This window comes from Puma concolor, chromosome B3 (genome assembly GCF_028749965.1).
Source record: "Puma concolor isolate L17-30 chromosome B3, mPumCon1.1.hap2, whole genome shotgun sequence".
In the NCBI taxonomy this organism is placed as follows: Eukaryota; Metazoa; Chordata; class Mammalia; order Carnivora; family Felidae; genus Puma; species Puma concolor.
Genome location: NC_141672.1, coordinates 74,699,355 through 74,723,263, shown reverse-complemented (window position 1 = coordinate 74,723,263; position 23,909 = coordinate 74,699,355). Strand labels below are relative to the sequence as shown.

The following is a 23,909-nucleotide window of genomic DNA, read 5'->3' as shown; positions in this document are numbered from 1 at the left end:
CCGCATCGGGCTCTGGGCTGATGGCTCAGAGCCTGGAGCCTGTTTCCGATTCTGTGTCTACCTCTCTCTGACCCTCCCCCGTTCATGCTCTGTCTCTCTCTGTCTCAAAAATAAATAAACGTTAAAAAAAAAATTAAAAAAAAAAAGAAAAATTGTTTAAATCCTCTTTTCATTTATAAAGAAAAAGCCCCCAGTAATCCTCTACCATTCTGTAGCTGCCATATAATACTCCCTTTGTTCGACAAAGTAGTTTTAAAAAGTTGTGTGAGTTGTTTAAAAAGTTGTCTCAGACCAAAATCTAAGGCAATCCATGAAAAATACCATTGAATATACAAAGTTAGTGGTAGATGGGTGTGAAAATTTTCATGCCTACGTGAGGTAATTACAACGACAAGAAAGGAGTTCTTAATGCTTTCCCACTGACTCTGCGCAAAGTTTTGACCTCAGCTGGACAGTTTCAGGATCTCCACTGACCCTTTACCTCAGTCAGTTTTAACTACCTCTCATAGTAAGTGAAAGTTTCCAGTTGCAACACCTCTGCACAGACTTTCTCTTGTATCACCATAGAAACAAGACCCTCACTGTAGAGAAAAAAAGAATCCACATTATAATGAGGAAGATTGCTGTAAGATATGGATTAATGAGCTGAACAGCAAACACAGTGGAAGTTGTAGCAGGAAGGAACCGAGTGACAGCAAGGACGGTTGGAGGAAGGAGACAGGATGTTTTGTTGACCTCGGAAGGGAGAGACAAGATGTAGAGTCTAACTCCTGTTCTGTGCGCCTGAGTTCTCACACATCGCGATACTTACAAGGAGGCTCCCGCTATGGTGATGGACCAGTGATAGCAAGAAGCATACTCATGACCCTGGCTTCACATTATTTTGGGGTATCCGGCAAAACTGATACATGCGATTTAATAAGTGTTATGGACTGAATGTTTGCGTTCCCCCAAAATTACATGTTGAAATCTAATCCCCAGTGTGGTGGTATTTTGGAGGTGGAGGCTTTCAGAGGTAATTTGGTCCTCCTGATGAAGCCCCCACAATGGGCTCAGTGCCCTCTAAGAAGAGGACAGAAGGCTAGCTTGTTCTCTTTCCACCCTGTGAAGGCACAATGAGAAGTCAGCAATCCGTAACTGCAAATAGGGTTTTCACCAGAACCTGACCATGCTGGCACCCTGATCTCAGACCAACAGCCTCCAGAAATGGGAGAAGTAAGTCTCTGTTGTTTGTAAGTGACCCAGTCTATAGCTACTTTCTTATGGCAGCCCAAATGAAGACAATAAGCTTAACAAAGAGAGTGTGCAAATTAACAAGAAAAATAATTTTTAAGCAGACAAGTGGGCAAAATTTATGAAAAATAGTGCATAACGAGGAAATGTAACTGGCCAACAAACATATGAAAAAATTCAACTTAATTAATAATTAAGGAACTATAAGTAAAACTCACAATGCCTTACCATTTTGCCCAACAAATCGACAAAGATTTTAAAAGGATAATATTTAACCGTGACGAGGGATGAGATGAGTACATTCATACATTTTTGGTGGAGATGGAATCTCTGCAAATTTTTGGGAAAGTGATTTAGTATTATAAGTCAAGAACTTCAATCCACTTATTTGTTTGTTTGTTTAAAAGTTTACTTATTTTGAGGGGCACCTGGGTGGCTTAGTCGGTTGAGCATCCAACTTTGGCTCAGGTCATGATCTCTTCGGTTTGTGAGTTTGAGCCCTGCGTCGAGCTCTGTGCTGATAGCTTGGAGCCTAGAGCCTGCTTAGGATTCTGTGTCTCCTCCTCTCTCTGCCCCTCCCATGCTCATGCTCTGTCTCTGTCTCTCAGTAATAAATAAACGTTAAAAAAAAAAAAAAGGTTTATTTATTTTGAGAGAGAGAGAGAGAGAGTGTGTGTGTGTGCATGCACTCGTGCACACATGCAGGGGAAGGATAGAGAGAGGGAGAGAGAGACTCCCAAGCAGGCTCCACTGAGCTGCAAGCGCAGAGTCCAATGTGGGGCTCAAACTCACAAGCCATGAGATCATGACCTGAGTTGCAATCGCTTTGGAGACTCAATCGACTCAGCCACCTAGGCGCCCCCAAAACTTCAATGCATTTAATCTAGGATTTCCACTTATGGGAGCCTATACTAGAGAAATAATTTATGAACTGTTGAGTGTAAAAATTATTTATAAAATCAAAATATTGGTAAAAGCCTGAGCGCTCCCAAATAGGGAAACTGTTCATTGTGTATATTTGCCAGTCTCCCCTTGCTCACTTCACTTCAACCACGTTGCGCCCCAGCTTCTCTGTGAGCAGGACAGGCTTGCTCCAACATTAAGATAATTGCTCTTGCTGTTCGCTTTCCTTGGAATACTCTCCCCCACAGATACCTGCGTGGTTGGCAACCTTCGCTCATCCAGGTCTTCATTCAAATGTCATTTTCTATGTGACACCCTTTTAAAAACTGCACCCCTCTACTATATTCCTTTCCCTGGCTTCATTTTTCTTCCTAGCCTTTATCCCCATCTAACATGCTATGTAGGACTTCGATTACAAGTCAATCTATCTACAAAGTTCATCATTGTCTAGTAGCCTTGAAAAAGGTTTTAAATTTTAAAGCCCAATTAAATTCTACATTTCATTGCACTGCAAGTTATTGCATGTTTCTAAAAATAAGACAGAAAGATGGACCTTTGAGTCAAATCAAGATTTAAAAGGGCAGAGACTCCAAAATGTGAAATTGGCTGAGAGAGAAGCCATCTTTCCTTGTGATGTGATAGTGACGTAGCTGGTTAAACTATTCCTCGCTGCAGTCCAGGATATTAGAAAATACTGGCTGCGTAGAGGAGGAAAAATAAATTTCCCTCTATCCTCCTAGGTTTTTGGCTGAGATACCCCCCTGGAACAAAAGAGAGATTAACAGGAGAAAAACAAATTTAATTTCATACCTACAGGACCCCAGAGATATGAGGCCCAAAGAAGTGACCAAAGCAGGCAGCTTTTATTTTATGTGTTGACAAGTAAAGGATAAATTTGTGAAGAATGGACAAAACAGAGAAGTTAGAGCTGGGGGTAAATTAGAGAGAAAGTAAAAAGGTTTGTTTACACAGTCTTCTCAGCTCCAAATTCCCTGTCTCTGGTGATAAGGACGTTCCCTTTCCTCCTGGCACAAAGAGGGTACATTTCCCAGGGGAGATTTCTTTTCTGCTTTTAGGGAGACAAAGGACGGTCAGAGTGTCCTTCTTATATGGGCTGTTTCTTACGCAATTCTAATTCAAACTAATCAATATGCACATTTTGGGGTGGCCTGCCCTGAATCCCCTCAGCTGTTTCTTGCCGCTTTTAGAAAGGTCTTACAAAACAGAAACAAGCTTTGATCTGAACTGACCTGATTGAAAGCAGAAAGGAGACAGCACACAGCTTCGTTAATAGAGACCCCTCTGCCCATGGCAAGATTGCTAAGGTTCAGTTAGTTACTTATGCTTCTGGTGGAACTGCAAAACCCAGACTTTCCTGCCCTGTTCTAAAATTAGCATAAAAGGCAAGCGGTGGGGGGAACACCACAGGGACACCTGAGAGGCCAGAGAAATGAAGGAAGCCAGATTCCTTGGGCCCTTCCCACATACCTTCTTCTTGGAATATGGTTTAGGTAATCCTTCCTGCTGTCAGGGTCAGACAGTGGGCTATAGCCTGATCACAGGCACAGATTATTCTGCCTCGGCTATTGTTTCACAATGCCAAGAGAGAAACAGTTGGATTTATAAGAGCTCCTCCCAACTCCCCCTTTCCTCCATAAAAGAGTGTTCCTCTCTTTCGTTCTCCAGACTTGCTGATGGTTTTGCTGTAGCTTGCATGTACCAAATTGCAATTTTCTGTTATTCCCCAAAAAACCCATCTTGCTGGTCGAATAACTGTCAGTTTTATTTTGATAAATTTTCATAAATTTTATAAACTTATTATTTTCTAATAAATCCCTTTCTTGGTAAATAAATTTGAGTTGGATTTCTGACTTGTAAGAGAAAGGCTCCTGCCTCATACAGTAACTGACCATCCGATCTTCCATGTACCACAACCTGGCTTTGGTCCCAGGATGTCCACAACTGCTCTTGCCATTCACCATTGACTTTCTGGTTTCTAAATCTGATGAACCCTTTTCGATCTTTAACTCCCTGGATCTATTTATTGAGTTTGATGCTATTTATGACTTTTTTTTCTTCCTTGAAATTCTCCTCCATTGACTTTGAAGAGACATTGGCTTTTTTTTTTTTTTTTTTTTTTTTGGTGGTTGTTCCTACTTTTTTGTTTCTCCTTAGTTTATTTTCCAGACCAGTGCTTTTCTCTAAAATGATTTGCTCCCAGTGTTATGCTCTTGACCTTTTTATTGTCTCATGAGACAAGTTCTCTCTGGGTGACACCGTTCATGTCCAGAGCTTCAGGATCTTTACCTTTTGACTCTTGACTTCTAGACTCATATAGTCCACTGCCAACTGGAGGTCTCCTCTCAACTTGCCTCAGACATCCTCAAAAGTAACATCTCTCAAATCCAATCTCACTGTTTATCAACCCAAATACGCCCTTCTTCTTGCGTTCCAGTCACAATGACTGGTACCACATTTAAGTATTTGTCTTTGTTAGAAATCTGAGTGTTGTTGCTGGCTCTACCTCTTCTTTAGCCTTTCATCCAATTCTGTCAAATATTTCTCAAATCTGTAGCTGAATCTCTTACTGTTTTTGCCTTAGTTTGGTCCAGGACTATGTAGGCTCTGCATCGCATGACTCCAGGAGCGTCAAGGTAACCTCACGGTGAATGGAGTTATGATGGTAATGGCCCTGATTTAGGCCCTCATAATTTCTCACTTGGGCTTCTACTGCTTCTTTCTAATGTTCTCCTCACCTCCAGGCTCATTTCTCTTTAACCCTTTCTCCAGGTGGGGTGAAAGATTTCTTCTAAATGCAAATGGGTGTATATTAATTTTCTGCTACAAATTTCACTGCTTGCCATACTTTTCTACCTTAATCTTTCACCAGTTCAACTTTCTTTTGGTGCTTTAGTCTTACCAAGTATTTGGATTTCCCCAAATGTTCCCTGCTTTTTTCTGCTCGATGCATTTGCATGTATGCCCCCAGTGCTTTGAAAATACATCCTTCCATCTTGCTAACTTATTTAACTACCTTCCTGATTCAGTCAAGGATTAGTGTCCCAGACCACCCCAGTTTGAATTGGTGACCTTTCCTATCTATGTCTTACATTTATCTCCATCATGCACACATCACACTGTGTTGAAATATGTAGTTACTTATCAGTCTTGTCCATTAGATGTAGAGAGAAGAGACCTTGTGTTATTTATCTGAGTTATTTATTCTCAGATCTTGGTATGTCACTTGGTGCATATTAAATGTTCAATAATTTTTAAAAAATAGTAAAAAGTTAACAATTTTTGGCATCTGGCATCCAGCCAGTCCAGTCACATATGTTGTGAATATATGTATGGAATTATCTATATCTATATCTATATATCTATATGACAAAACCCATAAAATTTAAAGATAAAAACATAAACAAAATTAAAATCTAGAGTAATATTTAGGGATAACCTTAAATTGGATGAGATTTTTTTTAAAAAGATTTTATCTTTAAGTAATATCTACACCCAACTTGGGGCTCGAACTCATAACCCCAAGATCAAGAGTCACATGCTTCACTGACTGAGCCAACCAGGCACCTCTGGATGAGATATTCTTAAATATGGCATGAAACCCAGAGCTCATGAATGAGAAAGATAAATGCAAAAGATAAATATATTTGGCTACATAACAGTTCAACATTTTTGCATAGCAAAAGACACCATAAACAAAGACAAATGATAGCCCTGGAGCAAATATGTGCAACACATACAATTGATTATATAACGAGCTCCTATAAATCGATTCCGCCCAGACCCCAAACAGTTCAATAGAATAGTGGGGAAAATATGAAATAAAAAATTCACAGAAGCATATAATCAAAATGATCAATAAACATGAAAAGATATTAATTTCTAGCAGTAAAGAAAATTCAAATTTAAGTAAATATGCAATACCAGTTTTTTTGAGATATATATTTTACTTCTTCTCCTTCCTGATAAAAGCATCCTCCTCCTCAGCCTGCTTTTCTTTTTTTATATTGCCCTTTATCTTATTTTTCCTTCCATTCCCCTATGTTCATCTGTTTTGTTTCTTAAATTTCAGAGATGACTGAAATGATATTTATCTTTCTCTGACTGACTTATTTTGCTTAGCATAATACCCTCAGGGTTTCATTCTTTTTGATTATGCAATAACACTATTAATGTATGGCATAATCTTCACCCTCTTTCCTAAATAAAAAGGAATCTGAAACTAAAAGCCTGGTGTCTACCTTTTGCAACATTCTCTATGTTCAAAAATATATGCAAAGTATGATTACAAATACATAGAGTTTTGTTGCTGATTTTTTTTTTTTTTAGTCGTAAGGATTTATTCGGTGTCTCATATTATCTTTTTTATTGAGGTATGGTCTATATACAATATTATATTAGTTTCAGTGTACAACATAGTGATTCAACTTTTTTTTGAGAGAGAGAGAGAGAGAGAGAAAGAAAGAGAGTACGTGCGAGCATGAGAGGGGCAGAGTCAGAGGTAGAGAGAGAATCTCAAACAGGCTCTAGCCCAGGGTGGAGCCCAACACAGGGCTTGATCTCATAACCATGAGACCATGACCTGAGCCAAAATTAGGAGTCAGGCACTTAACTGACTGAGCCGCCCAGGTGCTCCATGATTCAACATTTATATACATTACAAAATGATTCCCATAATAAGGTACATACCATCTGCACCATACAAACTTATTATATTACTGACTATCTTCCTCATGATGTACTTCACATCCTCGTGATTTATTTATTCTATAACCGGAAATTCATATCCTTCAATCACCTTTATCTATTTCACACACCTCCCCACACCCTCACATCTGGCAACCACCTGTTTGTCTCTGTATTTATGACTCTGTTTCTGTTTTTTTGTTTTGTTTTGTTTTTGTTCTTTCAATTCCACATGTAAGTGAAGTCATAATGGTATTTGTCTTTCTCTATCAGATATTTGTTTTTGTAAAAATGGTACCCATTTCTCTGCAATTTGCTTTTCTCACTTGATAATATATAAGGAACATCCTTATTTAAAAGGAAATATATAAAGAAATAATATATGCATGATTCATTATTTTGAAATCCTGCATAATAATCTCTTGAGTGGATATGTTGCAATGTATTTAGCTTTTTGTTAATTTATCCACAGAAAGAAGAGTAAGTAGTTTACAAAAAATAAGAATTAGATTGGTATCAGATTTGTCAGCAATAATGGATGCTAGAAGACAATGTGTTTAAGGAAGGATGTTTTCAACAGATAAAATTTTACAGTTCCTGAAGAAGCTGCAACAGTTATGAACGTTTATGCCCCCAATACAATGGCAGCCTAGTGACTTTTGCAAGGCCATGTAACCCAGACATGACCATACTGGGCTTGCATACTCTGAATTTCTGTGCACATCAATACCAAAATAAGCAAAATTTGAATAGCCAGTGTTACAAATAGTAAAGGAAATGGGTCCTGTTTCCTGTTTTCACTGCTGTTAAGGATAAAATGGTACATGGGGCGCCTTGGTGGCTCAGTCGGTTAAGCGTCCGACTTCGGCTCAGGTCATTATCTCACAGTTCCTGGGTTCGAGCCCTGCATAGGGCTCTGTGCTGACAGCTCAGAGCCTGGAGCCTGTTTCAGATTCTGTGTCTCCCTCTCTATCTCTGCCCCTCCCCTGATCATGCTCTGTCTCTGTCTCAAAAATAAACATTAAAAAAATTTTTTTAAAGGATAAAATGGTACAGGCTTTCTGAAAAGTAGTTGGACAGCTGCTTCAAGACTTTAAACTATTCATACCTGTCTCCTAGAAGTGCTACTTATCTGTCTTTAGCCTAAAGATTTAATTAGGTGGAGAAGCAAAGCTTTATCAACAAAGATGAGCACAGCATATATGTAATAAGGAAAAACTGAAAAAAATGTAAATAATTCAACAATAGGGAAATTGCTAATTGCAGATCATTTATGAGGTGGCATATACATCTTCTAAAAACCATACTTTTTAAGACTGTCGAATGCTGTGAAGACTGCTCAGGGTATAATATTAATGGTAAAAACAGCAAAACCAAAAACAAACATGGGTTTCATGGTAAAATATTTTGTACCCTGTAAGTATGTTACTGTAATATCTACTTAATACTTGGTTATAAAATTAAACAAACCGGGGCGCCTGGGTGGCGCAGTCGGTTAAGCGGCCGACTTCAGCCAGGTCATGATCTCGCGGTCTGTGAGTTCGAGCCCCGCGTCAGGCTCTGGGCCGATGGCTCAGAGCCTGGAGCCTGTTTCCGATTCTGTGTCTCCCTCTCTCTCTGCCCCTCCCCCGTTCATGCTCTGTCTCTCTCTGTCCCAAAAATAAATAAATAAACGTTGAAAAAAAAATTTAAAAAAAATAAAATAAAATTAAACAAACCATCACAGAACACTAGGACCAACCGCAAACTTAGAAAAACTAGATATTCAAGGAGAAGGTGTTGGAAAATTTCATTGCATATGAAGGTACATTGATTGGTGTTTCTGCAGAGAACAAGAGGGCCCCTTTCACTGAATTGTAGTTTGTTCTGTTAATCTGTTAAGCACCTAGAAGTGCATAACAATGTTCTGAGTGTGGTGCTAACACCACACACAAAAAGCAGTCACTGTCTCAAAGGCATTTAATGTCAAATGTCAGAAATACAGATGAGTATGTTACCAACTGAAATAAGTAGTTATAGTCTTTACAAACATGCACTGAGTGAAATAGAGAATTACGGTTGTGTTGGTGGCTTGAACATGAAATGACACTCCTGATGTGGGACTCAGATAGCTTCTAAAATCTTCCCATCATTACCATTTTCCTCCCCTAACTTTGCACTTATTCCCACTTGGGGCTCTCCCACTATGAATATGAAGCAGGCTCCAAGCTGTCAGCACATAGCCTCACGTGGGGCTTGAACTCATGAACTGCAAGATCATGACCAGAGCCGAAGTCTGACGCTCAACTGACTGAGCCACCCAGGCACCCCACGAGACAGGCTTCAAGCATAGAATACAGACTAGTTTCCAACGCTCAGTATGCAAAATGAATCATTTTTATATTCATTATATATTTAAATGGTAACATTTTGGATATAATTAAATAAAACATTAAATTTCATATGCTTCTTTTGTTTTTTAATGTAGCTGTCAGAAAAATTTTAATTACATATGTGTTTCCATTTCTGGATCACATTAATCTATAGCCTTTTTAAAATTTGAACTATTAATTTCAGAGATAGGTGTGTTAAATTAATCTGCTAAGATTGGGATTTAACAACTTTGAAGTTACACTGCCAGGTCCCAAAAGATTTGTAACATATTACCTTGGGGGGGTGTACCTTTTATTAATATAAAAAACTATCCTTATTTGTCCCTTTTTAGTGCTTCTTGCCTTGAATTCTGTTTTCTCTGATTTTAACATTTCTATTTGCTTTCTTTTCATTAGCATTTTACATAGTTATCTTTCCCTATTCCTTTTCAAATGTCCTGCATCATTTTGTTCTAGGTATATGTTTTGTAAACTGCGTACAATTATTATTTTTAAATACACTTTGACAGGCTCTTCTTTTCTTGTTTTTTTTAAATTTTTTTCAACGTTTTTTATTTATTTTTGGGACAGAGAGAGACAGAGCATGAACGGGGGAGGGGCAGAGAGAGGGAGACACAGAATCGGAAATAGGCTCCAGGCTCTGAGCCATCAGCCCAGAGCCCGACGCGGGGCTCGAACTCACGGACCGCGAGATCGTGACCTGGCTGAAGTCGGACGCTTAACCGACTGCGCCACCCAGGCGCCCCTGGGCTCTTCTTTTCAATCTATTAATTCAATTCATTTGCCTTTATTGTGATTATTAACATATTACAACTGGTTCCTGAACATTTCTTTTGCGTTTCTGATTACAGAGGCATTGTTCCCTCTTTCCTGACTTCTGATTTATTGGATCAGTACCCTTCCCTTCTCATTCTTACATTGGAACTGACACCTGTGCTCCTGGCTGCCTGGCAGAAGGGCAGAGACTAGAGAAGAAACATCCTTCCAATACAGCATCTGCACAGTCACCCTGACTACTGGCCTCTCCTGCTGCCTCCCATGTCTGCTGCTTCCTGGCTCAGAGCACCATAACCTTCTCATCTTTTGACAGAGTCCTCTTTTCTGGGAGTTGGGACTATGGTTCCATCTTTAAGATGGCTCCTCATTCCTCACAAATTCTAGATCATCAAGAACACCACTTCATATTTTTATGTGCTTCTATTGATTTTGTTAACCTTAAAAATAAAACTGCCAGTTATTTTATCAGCAACAGTGGGTTTATTCAGGAATAGTAGAGAATTGCAACTCGGGACATGTAAACTACTACAAAACCACCGGCAAATTCCAGGAACAAGAGAGGAACACTCTTTTATACAGGAAAGGGGGAAGCTGGGAGCAGTTGGAAGTATCATGGCTTCTCATTGGCTGAGTTGTGACTGTCTCTCATTGGCTGCACCATTACTGGGGGAAAAGAAAATCTTCCTTCTGGTGGGGTTGTAAAGTAGCATAGGCTTGCAAGGTAAGTCTCTTCCTGTTGGTGTCTACAATTGTCAGTGAGTGGTAGGGCTGAGAGTTTCCCTTCTGGCCTCCTGACTCCCCTTTAGTGAGGTTTCCTTTTATTAATTTTCCCAATTTTTTCTTTGTTCTCTTAATATTTTTCACAATATCTAGTGATTTCATGTGGAGAGACAAGCAGAAGTATGGTTTAATTTATTGTCATCTCACTATGATATATTTACTTTCTGCTTTTTTCCTGTATCTGTTTTTTGTCTTAATATAATTTTAGTCCAATATTTGCATACATAATTTTGTGTCTTGATTTTCCACTTAGTATTTTAAGTTAAGTATTTTCCCCATACTATTATATATATTTTAAAACTTCATTTTAAATGTCTGTATAATAAATACAGGACACCTGGGTGGCTCAGTCGGTTAGGCATCTGATTCTTGGTTTCAGCTCAGGTCATGATCTCAAGGTTTATGAGATTGAGCCCCACATCAGGCTCTGTGCTGACAGCATGGAGCCTGCTTGGGATTCATTCTCTCCCTCCCTCTCTGCCCCTCCCCAGCTCTCACCCTTTCTCTATCTCTCTCAAAAATAAAAAAATAATAAATGTTTGTCTAATATCTCATTAAGGAAAAATATCCAACATTTCCCTGTTATTAGGAATTAAGGTTATTTGCATTTATCTGCTGTTAAAAATTATAAAGTTACTGGTACATATAGCTATATTTTATATTTTGAATTGCAGTCTTGGGTGGGGTGCTAAGGTTCATATAATTGCTAGCAAAGAGTTTAGGTCTTTCCAGATTTACTCTAATTTTAACAATTAGACAATATATGTGTGTGCTTAGAGCATGCAGGTTTCTCTGTGCTATTGCAGTTCTTTTAGATCACCTGTCACTGAACACCAGGAGACGAGAACAACTCCTCCATAGGCATAGATCTGGATCTGGGATGTAGTATTCAATCTATGTGGATGCCCATGGGTACAGAGTGTTCTCTGTTTCAAAACTCTCAGAAGGGTGAGTTATAGCAACGTTGACCACATTTTTCTGGACCACAACAGGAACACATCTCATATATTGTCCTGGTCTGACAAATGTTCTATATCTGTACTATTCAATAGGATAGTCATTAACCACATGTGCCTAGTGAGTGCTTGAAATGTGGCCAGTATGAGTTCAGAACTGGGGTAAATGTAAACTACATACTGGATTTCAAAGACTTGGTATGACAAAAAGTAAATTGTATCATTAATAACTTTTTACATTGATTACATATTGATATAATAATATGAGGCTCACCTTGTAGTTTCATTGCCAACATTTTTCTATTTCATGCCATTTGGGATCAGGGATGTGTGAAACCATGGATACAGCTGTTTCTTATCTCTTCTTGCCATAACACTTTGTCATTAATTTCCTGAAACTCCCAGTCCACACTGCAGAGGCTCACTCTATCTCACCTGCATCAGGGTCAGCTTCTGCTAGCCCCGCCCCACCCCCACCCCTGCTTTTTTTTGAGAGAGAGAGAAAAGCATGCTCACATGCACACACACGAACTTGGGGGGGGTGGGCAGAAGAGGGGAGAGGGGAGAGGGGAGAAAGAGAGAGAGAGAGAGAGAGAGAGAGAGAGAATATTAAGCAGGCTCCATGCTCAGTGTGGAGCTTGATGTGGGGCTTGATCCCAAGACCATTGGGATCATGACCTGAGCCAAAATCAAGAATCAGACACTCAACCAACTGTGCCACACAGATGCCCCTCTTCTGCTAGCCTTTTAGCTTGAGCATTTGAGAATTTGAGAATCTAAGGATCATGATTTCCCTCCTGCCCTTGACTTCCTAGCATTCCTGCTTGCTGAAGGTCAGTGCAGGAAGTTAGTGGGCCCTAATGTTAGGTGCTGAGAAGCATTCTTAAGTTTTTCTCCCTGAGGTATACAAGTTTGAAATAACTGAAATCGAGAGCTTTAGATTAAAAGTGCACAAATACAGAAAGCTCTTGTATAGGAATATGTAGATTGGCCCATTCATTTATTCATTCACTTATTCATTCAACAAATATTTATTGAATGTATACTCTGTGTCAGTCACTGTTCTAGGCACTTGGGATACATCAGTCAACAAGACAAAGAGCTTACTTTCTAGCAGGAGATATAGACAATAAACAGGAGACATTATAAATAAGTAAATTAAATAGTATGTTGGAAATATAGTATAGTGGAAAAGAAAAAGTAAAGCGGTTTAAGAGGGATCCAGTGTGCTAGAAGGAGAGAGGAATACAGAGTGGCCAGGCTTGGCTTCATTGAGAAGTGACATTTAAGCAAAGACTTGCAGAAGGGGAAGGTGATTAAGTGTGAAGATATCTTGGGGAAAGGCATTTCAGGAAGAGGGAACAGTCAATGAAGAAGCCTTAAGGCAGAAGTATGTTTGTCATGTTTGAGGAACACAAGGCCAGTGTGGCTGGGAGGATAGTAGCAATGAAGTCAGAGAAGTAAGGAGACAGCACAGTACATTTAGACCCTTCTAGAACATGGTAAGGATTTGGACTTTGCTATGGTGTGAATGTTTGTGTCTCCTCAAAATTCATATGTTGAGATGAACCCTAAGTTGATGGTATGAGGAGGTGAGGCATTTGGGATGTCCTCAGGTCATGAGGGTAGAGCCCTCACCCTCATGAATGGGACTAGTGCCCTTATGAAAGAAGCCTGAGAAAGCTGTCTATGAACCAGCAGGCTAGCCATTACCAGACACCAAATTTGCCAGCACCTTGATCTTGAACTTCCCAGCATCCAGATGGCAGAAAATGAATGTTTTGTCACTTAGAAGCCACTAGTCAATGGCAATTTTGTTATAGCAGTCCAAGTGGACTAAGACAGACTTCTACCCTGAATGATAAAACTGCAAGTCTTCAAGAAAAGGAATCACCTGGGGGTATCTGGGTGGATCATTTGGTTAAGTGTCTGACTCTTGATTTCAGCTCAGGTCATGATCTCACAGTTCATGGATTAGAGCCCCGCTTTGGGCTCTGTGCTGGTGCTGGTGGCATGCAGCCTGCTTGGGATTTGCTCTCTGCCCCACCCCCACTTACACGTACCTTTTCTCTCTCTCTCAGAATAGATAAACATTAGAAAGAAAGAAAGAAAGAAAGAAAGAAAGAAAGAAAGAAAGAAAGAAGGGAAGGAGGGAGGGAGGAAAGAAAGAAAAGGAATCATGTGCTCTGGCTGATGCGTTTAAGGATAACTAGACCCCTGTGTCGAGGAGGGACTTTAGGCAGGCTGGGATAGAAGGGAGAGAGCTAGCGGTGGCTCCCACCAGCTGGTAGCAGTGCAAGTGGTGACAGTATTACATTTCGATAGAGAGAGAGGGGTAGAATCAATAGGATTTCCTGACAGAGTGGATGTGAGGTATGAGACAGAGAGGCTGTTGACATCCTGATGTCCACCTTATAAGAACACCTGAGCCAGAACCACCAGGTCAGCCACTCCTGAATTCTTGCCCCATGAGACTCTGAGATAATAAATGATTGTTGTCCGAAGTCACCAAATATCAGTGTATTTTGTTATGTGGAAATTGGGTAACTAATACGGTCTCCAGACCAAACTCCTCCTGTTTCCCCCAAATGTGTTCTAGCTGCAGTTTTCTCTACCTCAGATGATGGTGATGTCATTCTTCCAATTGCCCACGCTTCAGACTCTGGAGTCATTCTTGGTCCCTCTCTTTGTAGCTGGCATCTGAAGTGGGGCAGTCTGGTGGGGCCGAGTCCTTACCTCATAGGGTCTGCGCTAACTCCTGTTCATGTCAAAATTGGATGGAATTGTTGGACACACAGTTGGTGTCAGAGAACTGGAGATTGGTGTGGAAGAATGACAAGTGTTTGGTGTTGGAAAAAACCACAAGTTCAGCGTCAGAAAACATCGCACATTTCCCACCGGGGAAGGGGGAGTCTTTGGTCCCAGCTGGCAATTTGTCCAGGCAGCCAAGAGTGGGGTCCCATGACCATTTTCAGACAATGAACTTGTTATATGACAAGTGTAGCTTTCCTCCTGGGCAGGGTTCTTGAGAGCACTGTAAAAGACTAGGACGGACCATCCAGAATGGGGAAGAAAATTAAATGTATAAAAGATGGACTATAGAAGAAGAGTGATTAGCCACTTCTATTAACTGGGACCTAGAATAAATTTTGAGTATGATGATTTGTCATTTATCACACTGAAGGAGATCAGCGCTTCCCTGACAAGGATCACGCCTTACTTAGTCTGTTCGAGGTGCTATAACAAAATACCATAAACAGGACTGATTAAAAACAGCAGAAATGTATTTCTCACCATTCTGGAGGCTACAAGTCTTGAGATGAGGGGCTAGTGTGGTCGGGTTCCAGCGAGGGCCTACCTCCCCACTGCAGGGGACTGACGTCTCATATCCTCAGAGAGCAGGGAGAGGAAGCAAGCTCTCCCATGACTCTTACAAGGGCACTGATCCCATTCTTGAGGGTTTCTACCCTATGACCTTGTCTAATCCTATGACCTCCCAAAGGCACTCCATCCTGATCCCATCATGTTGGGGTAGGTTTCAACATATGACTTGTGGGGGGACACAGACATTCAGCCCACAGCACCCACTCCTCTGTCCTAGCTGGTGAACATTCCCACCTCACCATTCTACAAGTGAATGGTGCCTGGAGGGCCCCACAGCCCTCTCCACCAAAATATATCCTGCTCTTTCCTCAAGCCTCTTCCTGCATAGGCCCTTCCTGCCCTCCATCCCTGGAGGATCACACTTGGCCCTTACACTAGACATTTGGACATCTGACTAGTTACTGTCACGTTATTGTTAATCACTTCCCATGGGATCAAATGAGACCATACATGTCCCAAGGGCAGAGAGGAGGCTTTTATGTTGCTTGTCCCCAGGCACCACCTGTTGAATCTCACAGACAAAAGACTGAGCATGAGCCTGGTTTCTTAAGAAGCAGGAGTTGAATGGTACAAAAGAATAGATGCTTCTTCAAACTAAAAAATGCTTAAATAGATTTTAGAAAGATCAGTCAACCCTTTAAATGAAATTTTATAAGGATTTTCTTTGATAGTTTTTTTTTTTTTTTTTTTTTTTTTTTTTTACCCACAAGTGTTCTACACGTCAAAAGTAAGTGACTTCTTAGGGTAACAAGGATAGAAAGATCATTTGTAGGTCTTCAGGAAAGGTCGACCCAAGGATTGCACTGCCAGGAGTGAGAGGACGTATTGAACCTGAATTCTGACTGGCCTCTGGCTGAGTCAGTGCTCCTCCCCTTATGGCTTTGAGAGCTTGAGCAAGTTAGCAAACTTCTCTGAGCCTCAGTATCCTCATCTTTGAAATGGGAGTGATAATAACAATGTCTACCTCACAGGACCAAGGAGAAGATGACAGAAGAAAATGCATGTGGAATGCTTAGCACGACAGCCCCTCCCAGGGAAAATGCTCAATAGAAGAGAGCCATTATTATCGTTATTACTATTTTCCAATCTTCTCCAGGAGGCAGGGGAAGCTGGAAGGAGAGGGAGCGGAACCAAGGCGGCATTAAGAGGGAGACTTGTTTTGAGACAAGGCTGTGAGAAGGACAGCAAACTCCCAGTGGGATCTTGGAGCAATGGGCCTGAGCTGTTCCAAGGGCATGGCCTGGGGTCAGTGGGGGTGGGGGTAGGGAGGAGAGGCCTGGAGGGCTGCCTGGAGCACCCCTAGGAAAGTCTACAAGCCAAGGGGAGTGGCTGGGCTTTGTCCACAGCTGGATGAGAGCCATCAGAGAGGAGGGGATAATGTGGCCCCTGAGGCCCATAGAGAAGACACGTCTGGGGTCCCGGGCTGAGGTGAGGATGGTGGGAAGAGAAAGTTGCCATAACATGAGGAGAAAATGAAGAGAGGGGCTGGGGCGATGGCTACACAATGTAGAGGAAGGATAGAAACAAGAGATAAGCAGAACAAGGGATGTGGTCAGGTAATGCGGTGGGGGGGGTGGCGGGGGTGGGGGGCAAGGAATGGAGAAGTGAGCTCTGCTCCTTGCATGGGACTTTGGTGACCCTCTAAACAAGAACCACTTGGGTGTGACCATGTTCTCTCTGATGATGGAGTGGTCCACTGAGAAGTGGGAAGCTGGTCTGAGGGCTGGGTTGAGGACCACTCTGCATATTCCCTGTGAGACTGCAGGGAGTTTAGGGGATCCATGGGAGATACCACAGAGACACCACCATAAAGACACAGCTTCCACCATGCCAACTGCCTTCCTGGGGTTGGGTTCAGCAAGAGGGAGGCCTGACAACTGGCCACCATGCCTGGGGCTGCATCATGGACTTTAGGACTCTTCGTTGCTCCTTGGCCTCTCTCTCAGTGAGCATGCACAGCAGCAAGGCAGGCAGGAGTGGTGTGCTGGCTGATAAAGTGGCCGTGGTCACTGGGCCCACAAAGGGGTGAGTAAATGGGAGACCCTGGCTGGCGTGTGCCAAAGGATGCAGTGTCCCCATTACAGGGTGGGCTCTGCCATCAACTCCCTTCTCCCACGTCCCTGTCCAATCCCCCCATTCCATCACCAGCTCTGGTAATCATCATCTTTCCAAGGGTGAGCTCTCTCATTAAACGCTCCTGTATCCCAGGAGCCAAGTAAGAAGGTGGAAAGAGCAGGTGCTTCGGACTCAGACCTGGATTTGAATGGGCTCCACGTTTATTTACCTGAGCAATTTTGACTTTACTTAACCACTTCTGTAAAATATGATAGTAATTGGATAATAATGCCTTTATGGTAGAGTGGATAATAGGATGGTGTTTAGGCCTATAAATGTTAGTTCTTCTTTCCTGCTCAAAAGATTTGGAGGCTGGGACGCAGGAGAATGTATTAAGATCAGGATCCCAGGAGGAGGGTGGGAGGGGTTTTGCACATGGCTTGGGATGGGTCACGTGGTGGTCAGCAGCCGGAAGCAGCAGAACGTGGACCGGGCAGTGGTGGCACTGCAGGGGGAGGGGCTGAGCGTGGTGGGCACCGTGTGCCACGTGGGGAAGGCCAAAGGCTGGGAGCAGCTGATGGCCACGGTGAGGGGCCACAGGGGCCTGGGGGTTGAGATGAAAACACACAGATCCAGTCTGGGGGAGGAGGGCTCTAAGTTAAAATGCTCCTCTCCTTAACATATTTTTGAATATTTACTATGTGCCAGGCATATACTAACACCCTGTCACATTAGTATGTGAAGCACTCGATGTTGTTATAACAGCTTTATGGTGGGAAACAGACCTGGAAAGGTTAAGTGGCAGGGATAATTTTGAACCAAGGTCTGCCTGACTCCCAAACCCACATTCCTAACCACCACTGTGGCTCTGCACCTGGGGGACACTGCAGGGAACCGACACTGGAAGCCCAGTGAAGCTGGGACGACGTCTGTGACAGGGGCAGGTCTGTGGGCTGGACCAAGGGAGATGCCAGGTTGGGGAGCCCATCATGGTCACTGCGGGAGTGGGGATTGTCCAGATATGTTTTCCAGAGAAGAGACTCCAGGTGTATGGGGCTTGGAGAGTGAAGATTTTCAGAAATGAGGGAGAGTTAAGAAGAGCAGTCTGCCTGGAAGGACAGAGGGGGAGAGGAGAGAGCTCAGCAGGGCTGGGAACACGGAGCTCAGGTCAAGTACAGGGTGGTGATTTAGGCACTGTCCATTTTTCTCTCAGAGTTAAGTGTTAGGGTGAGAGAAATCAGCATGAGGCCCCATTGGAGGCTACAGAAATGCTGCTCAGTGTTCTAGGACCCATCCGACAGGGAGCCTTCTCAGATGACTGTGGAGGGAAGGAGAAGGTTTCTGGTCCAGAGTTTCGACTCTTCCTCATCCTCTGTGCTTCCTCTGCCTCGTCCCAGGCCCAGGAGCACTGTGGGGGTGTGTAACACTGAGGTCAACCCCCTGGTGTGGGGGTACCCTGGGGGCCATGGGCAAGTATGGGACAAATTGAGGCCTGGGGAGCATGGAGCTGGGAGGTTTTTCCCTGTCTCCCATCTCTGCTCACACACCTGCAATGTTGCCAGCTGCTACCCGTGTATCTTGGGAGCCCACAGTCCCTAGTTCCATTGGGTGGAGCGCACCTGGGTCAGTCTGCCCAGGTGGCCAATGATACCGCAGATCTCTTCCAAGATCTGAAGGGACACACCCTGCTCTGGGCCAGAGCTTCTCTGCTGCCTCAGGGTTCTGAGGCTGTCTCAGTCTAGACTCACCGACACCCACTCTGATCTACCCTGGCTGTCCCAGGGACGCCTTAACCATCCACAGACACAGCAGAGAGGAGGGACCCCCATCCACACCTGCCATCTCACTGGAGCCCACCAAGCATTCTAGGGGCTCCTGCTGCTCCTGCTGTCTGAAGGCCCCCTGAAGGGGGGTCTGCACAGTCCTGGCCCACCCCCTCTCCGGACCCTGTCAGTAGAGATGGGTCCAATGGTCAGGGTGAGCCATTTCCTCCTCATGGAGTCTTGTTCTTCTGACCAGCCCTGCTGTTCTGTCCTTAGACCCTGACCCACCTTCTCTGTTCAGTTCTCACATTCCCTGGCCTTCCTGGCTTAGCTTCTTGCTCACCCTCCTCAGCCCAGCCTCCAGCTTCTATAGGACACTCAAATTTCAGCACCAGCCTTGAACAGTGCCCCACACAGAACTGGTATTTACACAGTCTGAATTCTCACTCTCCTTATGAAAGCAGACGTTAATACACCAGCTTTCCTAATGTCCTTTCCTGATACTATTTTCACCGATGTGCTTTTCTGGAGAGTGATGTGCCCTGCAGAGAATCTGTGCAGTGAATAACAGTGAGGGGGTTCTTAGGCTAAGAATTCCTGATGGACAGAGCAGGCCCCTCAGCCCCCTTCTCTTCTTCCACTCTGGGGCCACATGGAGAAGAGCAGTGCACACCCCCAGCTCCCTTCCACAGCCAATCTGGCCTGTGGAACTGCAAGACAGAGAGGCCAGGGTACCTCACAGATCCCCTCTGCCCCCTCCTCTGATTTCAGATCCCAGACATGAAGGTGAAAGCCCAGTCCCGCTGCCGAGCTGGCTGCTGCCATACATGGACAAGAGGAAGTAAGGGTAGGGAGGGTCCATGGAGTTGGGGTGACTGCCTTGATTTCCTCTACGCCAAGGGGACCTTTGGAGAAGGGGCCACTAAGTAGAGTAGCCCAAAGATAGCAGGTCTGGATGCCAGACCCGTCTCCTGTCACCTCCTGAACCACATCTTTAGGGTCCCCAGGGGATGTGGCCAACACAGTGAAAGGGAACATTTGGAGGGAACGTGGAGGGAAGATTCCAAACCCACAGAGGAGCCCCTGGTCATCTCTGATGTGCTCTGTCCTTGAGAATGGCAGAGGCAGCTGCAAGAGACAGGGGCCTCATGGTATAACCCAGAGTGCTTAACCCCTCCAAAGAAGCCAGAGGAAGTATTTCCCCTGCTCGCCAACTTTCTCCCTACTTTTGCTCTTCATCTCTTCCTGTGACCATCAGCAACTAGTTCCTGCTCTTGCTCTCAATTCAGACTTGGAACTTGGATGACTCTACATGCATTTCCCTCCTATGGGAGTGGCCTTCCCTGGGGCTACTCTGACCTTGTACATGGCTGTCTCCATGTTCCTGGATCTGTTCTCCAGAGATCTAGCTGCTTATTGATCTCTGCTCACGGGACTGGTTCCAGCAAGTCCTGGATTTCCCAGCCAGGGAAACTGTGGCAGCACCCTCCCAGGTCCTACCTCCCCAGAGACCCTGGCACCATCTCCACTCTCCCTTCTTCTCATGCCTCAGTTCTGCCTCCTCAGCACTTGGGAGCCCATTTTCTGGAAGCATTGGGCTTCTCGGTTATGCCTACCTTCTACCTCGTCACACCTGTCTGTCTCCTCACAGGGAAGCCTCTGTGGTGCTGATCACCACTGCTCACCTCAAACAGTGAGTGGGGAGCTTTGGAAAGGGCGGTGCCATGGCGTAGGGGAAGTGAATACTAATCCTGTGTTGTAACAAAATTCAAATGAATTGAATGCCATCCTGCCCACATTTAAAATTATGCTCATTGCCCTTATCTCATCCAGTCCCCACAACCCCGGGACGACTACATATGATTATGAGGCTGTTCACCATGCAAGAGAATCAAACCCAGGGACAAGCCAGGGCTGAAATCCAGTCTACACTCTCCCTGCTGAGCCACGCACTGTGACCGGGCACTACATTTGCCAGAAGAAAGGAGATGTCTTTAACATTTGTATTTACCAAGTCAGGCTTCTGTGGAGCTGTAGTGTACATTAGAGAGTTCTTTTTAAAATTCACACGAGGGGAAAAACAGGGGAAAAAAAAAAAAAAGGAAAGGAAAGGAAAAGAAATTCACACCAGGGGGCAGTATAGGCTCTCAGTGTCCCTACAAAACACTCTTGTGACTATCTATAGCAGAGCTCACATATTCCATGTGGCAGATGAGGAAATTGAGCCCTAGGTTGGCTGGTTCCTGGTACAGCAGGGATCCGGCCTCAGGGCTTTGCAGCCCAGTTTCCCCGACCTGGCCCGGAAGCTCCTCTCTCTGGGTCAAGGAAACATGGGCAAACATGGCCTCTGCCTGGCTGACTTTTCTTTAAGCCCAGGCGTCACCCAGCTCCTGCTCAGATTTTGTTCCTTGGTACTTCCCAGGGGCAGATTGGGAGAAAGGTCTGAGCAGGGCCTAGAAGTGAGCAGGTTCATCCTCCACAGCCCAGGAGGTCTGGCCGGAGCCTCTCCTCCCACCTATTGTGTATTTGTTCCGATTCATGTTCCTTCCTAGATGTTGGGGGCATGCACTGCCAGCAAAACTGCCCTGCTATTTACCAAGTCCTTGGCTGTGGAGCTGGCACCAAAGGGGATGCCGGTGAACTGCCCATCTCTAGGACTTCAGCCTTGCTGTGAGGATTCAGTAGCTCCCAGGCCAAACACCCTGTGCATTTCCCGGCCTAGCCACGCTCCCCGAGACACATGCTTAGGCTGCTCACTCTGAGACCCAGGCCTGCAGACACTGAGACTGGCCACTTCTCACTTCTCTGTACAGAATCACACTTCTGCCAAGGGCAGTCTCTGTTTTGCCCTTCACAACCTTATCTAGTACTGACCCTCTGAATTTTTTCAGGTTGAAGATAACCTGGCACTGCAAAATTCTTTTAAAGAAAAATCTCTATAGATGTAGTAGGGGGGTGCCTGGGTGGCTCAGTCGGTTAAAGCATCCGATTTTGGCTCAGGGTCATGATCTCATGGTTTGTGAGTTCAAGTCCTGCATGGGGCTCTGTGCCGACAGCTCAGAGCCTGGAGCCTGCTTTGGATTCTGTGTCTCCCTCTCTCTCTGCCCCTCTCCTGCTCGCACTCTGTGTCTCTCAAAAATAAATAAACATTAAAAAAAAAATCTCTATGGATGCAGTGGAAGGTGGTCTCTGCAGAGGAGACAGGACTGTCTGACTGCATGCTTGTTCATGGGCCCTTCCTCTCACAGTATCTGGGGTTGCACAGCCCAGGATCTGGGATCTGGAGGGCAGGAAGGGCCCCACTATATCCCTTGAAATGGGATCCAGGGGTGGAGGGTATGCTGGGCCTCCAGCCAAGTTAGCGGGGCCACAGGTCAGAGTTCATTAGCACAAGAGCCAAGACCTCAGGGCTGTCCTCCTTCCATGGAGGCAGGGCAGCCAGAGGACCATGGGGACTTATGTCCTTCCTGGGCTCTCTAGGCACCAGCTACATCATCTGTAGAACATTGTGGGGGTTGGCTTCTCCTTGAGGCCTTGATGTCCCCCACCAGGACTGGAAGCTCTCACTCTGGGTATAGATACCACATTTTGCCCTGGGAACCAGATGGTGATTGGATAGGAGAACAAAGTCCACCTAGGGGGTGTCCCAGCCCCAGGTGCTAGTTGACAAACAGAATTCTGAGACAGATCTAGTGTAGGGCATGATAGGTTATGGGACAGAATTGCTGCTGAGCAGTTACTGAGGTATAATCTACCTGATCTTTTTTTACTGGCCATTAACTTGTTTTGAAACTCTTAACCTTGTCTTCCTGTGAGGCTGGCAAATACAAGCAGCTGCTTTGCCTACAAATGCTGGCCCTACGTCAGTGTTCCCTTTCCTCCACTGTCCCCATCCTTAGGAAGCCCTTCCTCCACCCTTGTTACCAGCACTTGAGCATCCTGAGAAGTGGGAGAAGAGAGGTTTTTTTGTTTGTTTTTGGTTTTTTTTGTGTGTGTGGTTTTGTGTTTTTGGTGTTTTTTTGTTTGTTTGTTTGTTTTTTGTTTTTTTGGCCTGAGAAGCTGAGGAGTGGATAAGTAAATGTCATGCCCACTGGCCCACCCAGGAGCATGAACAAGAGCTTGTCCCTTGGAAGGCTGGTGGCTCTAAGAAGAGATTCACCCAGTTCTCTCCCTCCCCATGCCCAGCCTGGGAGCCATAGAAATAATCCTGGGTTAGGAAAGGGCCATCTTCTGAGAGCCCCTTCTGCTACCGCCTTTACCTCTCTGGGCCTCAGTGTCCTCAGCTCTCAAATAAGGGGTTGGATTGATAACCTCCACGCCCTCTTCTCTGGCTTTCTGTCAGACTCACTCAGTGTTGCCTGATCCTGTAACCTCTAGGTCATGATAGTCTCAGTTCTGGCTCCCTTTGGCACATGCCACTTAGTCTTGCCATCATTATGAGGTGATGGCCTCTCTCAGAATCAGGTTTCTGTCAGGGAGCAAAGAAAATGGGGGAAATCTGGGGCCCTCAAAGGGCAGTTGGCTCAGACCCCCAGCCTCACCCCACATAGGGTTGCCCTTCTGGTCCAGTCACTGTGAAACTCCAGCCCTTGTCCAGTTCCTCCCCTGAGCTCTCACCACCGGCCCCACCACTTTGCACTAATGCCTTGCTGTGACCCTTCCCTCACGCCCCTCCCTTGGCTGGCTCAGCCCCTCAGGTCTCTCACTGTTTTCCCCAATGGCCTTTTAAAACTGCCATTGCTTCCCCACAGCTTCACTTCTGTTCACTTTAAGCAATGACCTTGTTGCATACTTCACAGAGAGAACAGTGGCAATAAGATGCTACGTGTCAACTTTCCCCACTCTGTTCAAGACATACTGGTGTTTGCTTCTATTCTTCTCTGGAAGGCATCGGTGGGAATAGGTGTATCTTTCCTCTGCAAGGGAACCCTTCCATATCCCCTGGGGATCCTACCCTCTCCACCCCCTCTGCACACCTCATT

General features: G+C 44.4%; 2 long non-coding RNA genes across 2 annotated transcripts in view; one reads left to right on the top strand and one right to left on the bottom strand.

The window, feature by feature from the left end:
• Nucleotides 1–10,438, top strand: part of LOC147580066 (uncharacterized) — a 54,023-nt gene extending 43,585 nt beyond the window's left edge. Inside the window, exon 3 of the long non-coding RNA XR_015252496.1 lies at nucleotides 10,064–10,438. This is a non-coding gene — a long non-coding RNA (uncharacterized LOC147580066). The remainder of the gene's footprint in view (nucleotides 1–10,063) is intronic.
• The window catches only part of LOC147580065 (uncharacterized), a 247,858-nt gene that overhangs the window by 103,100 nt on the left and 120,849 nt on the right, over nucleotides 1–23,909 (bottom strand). The gene's annotated exons all lie outside the window — the stretch shown is intronic.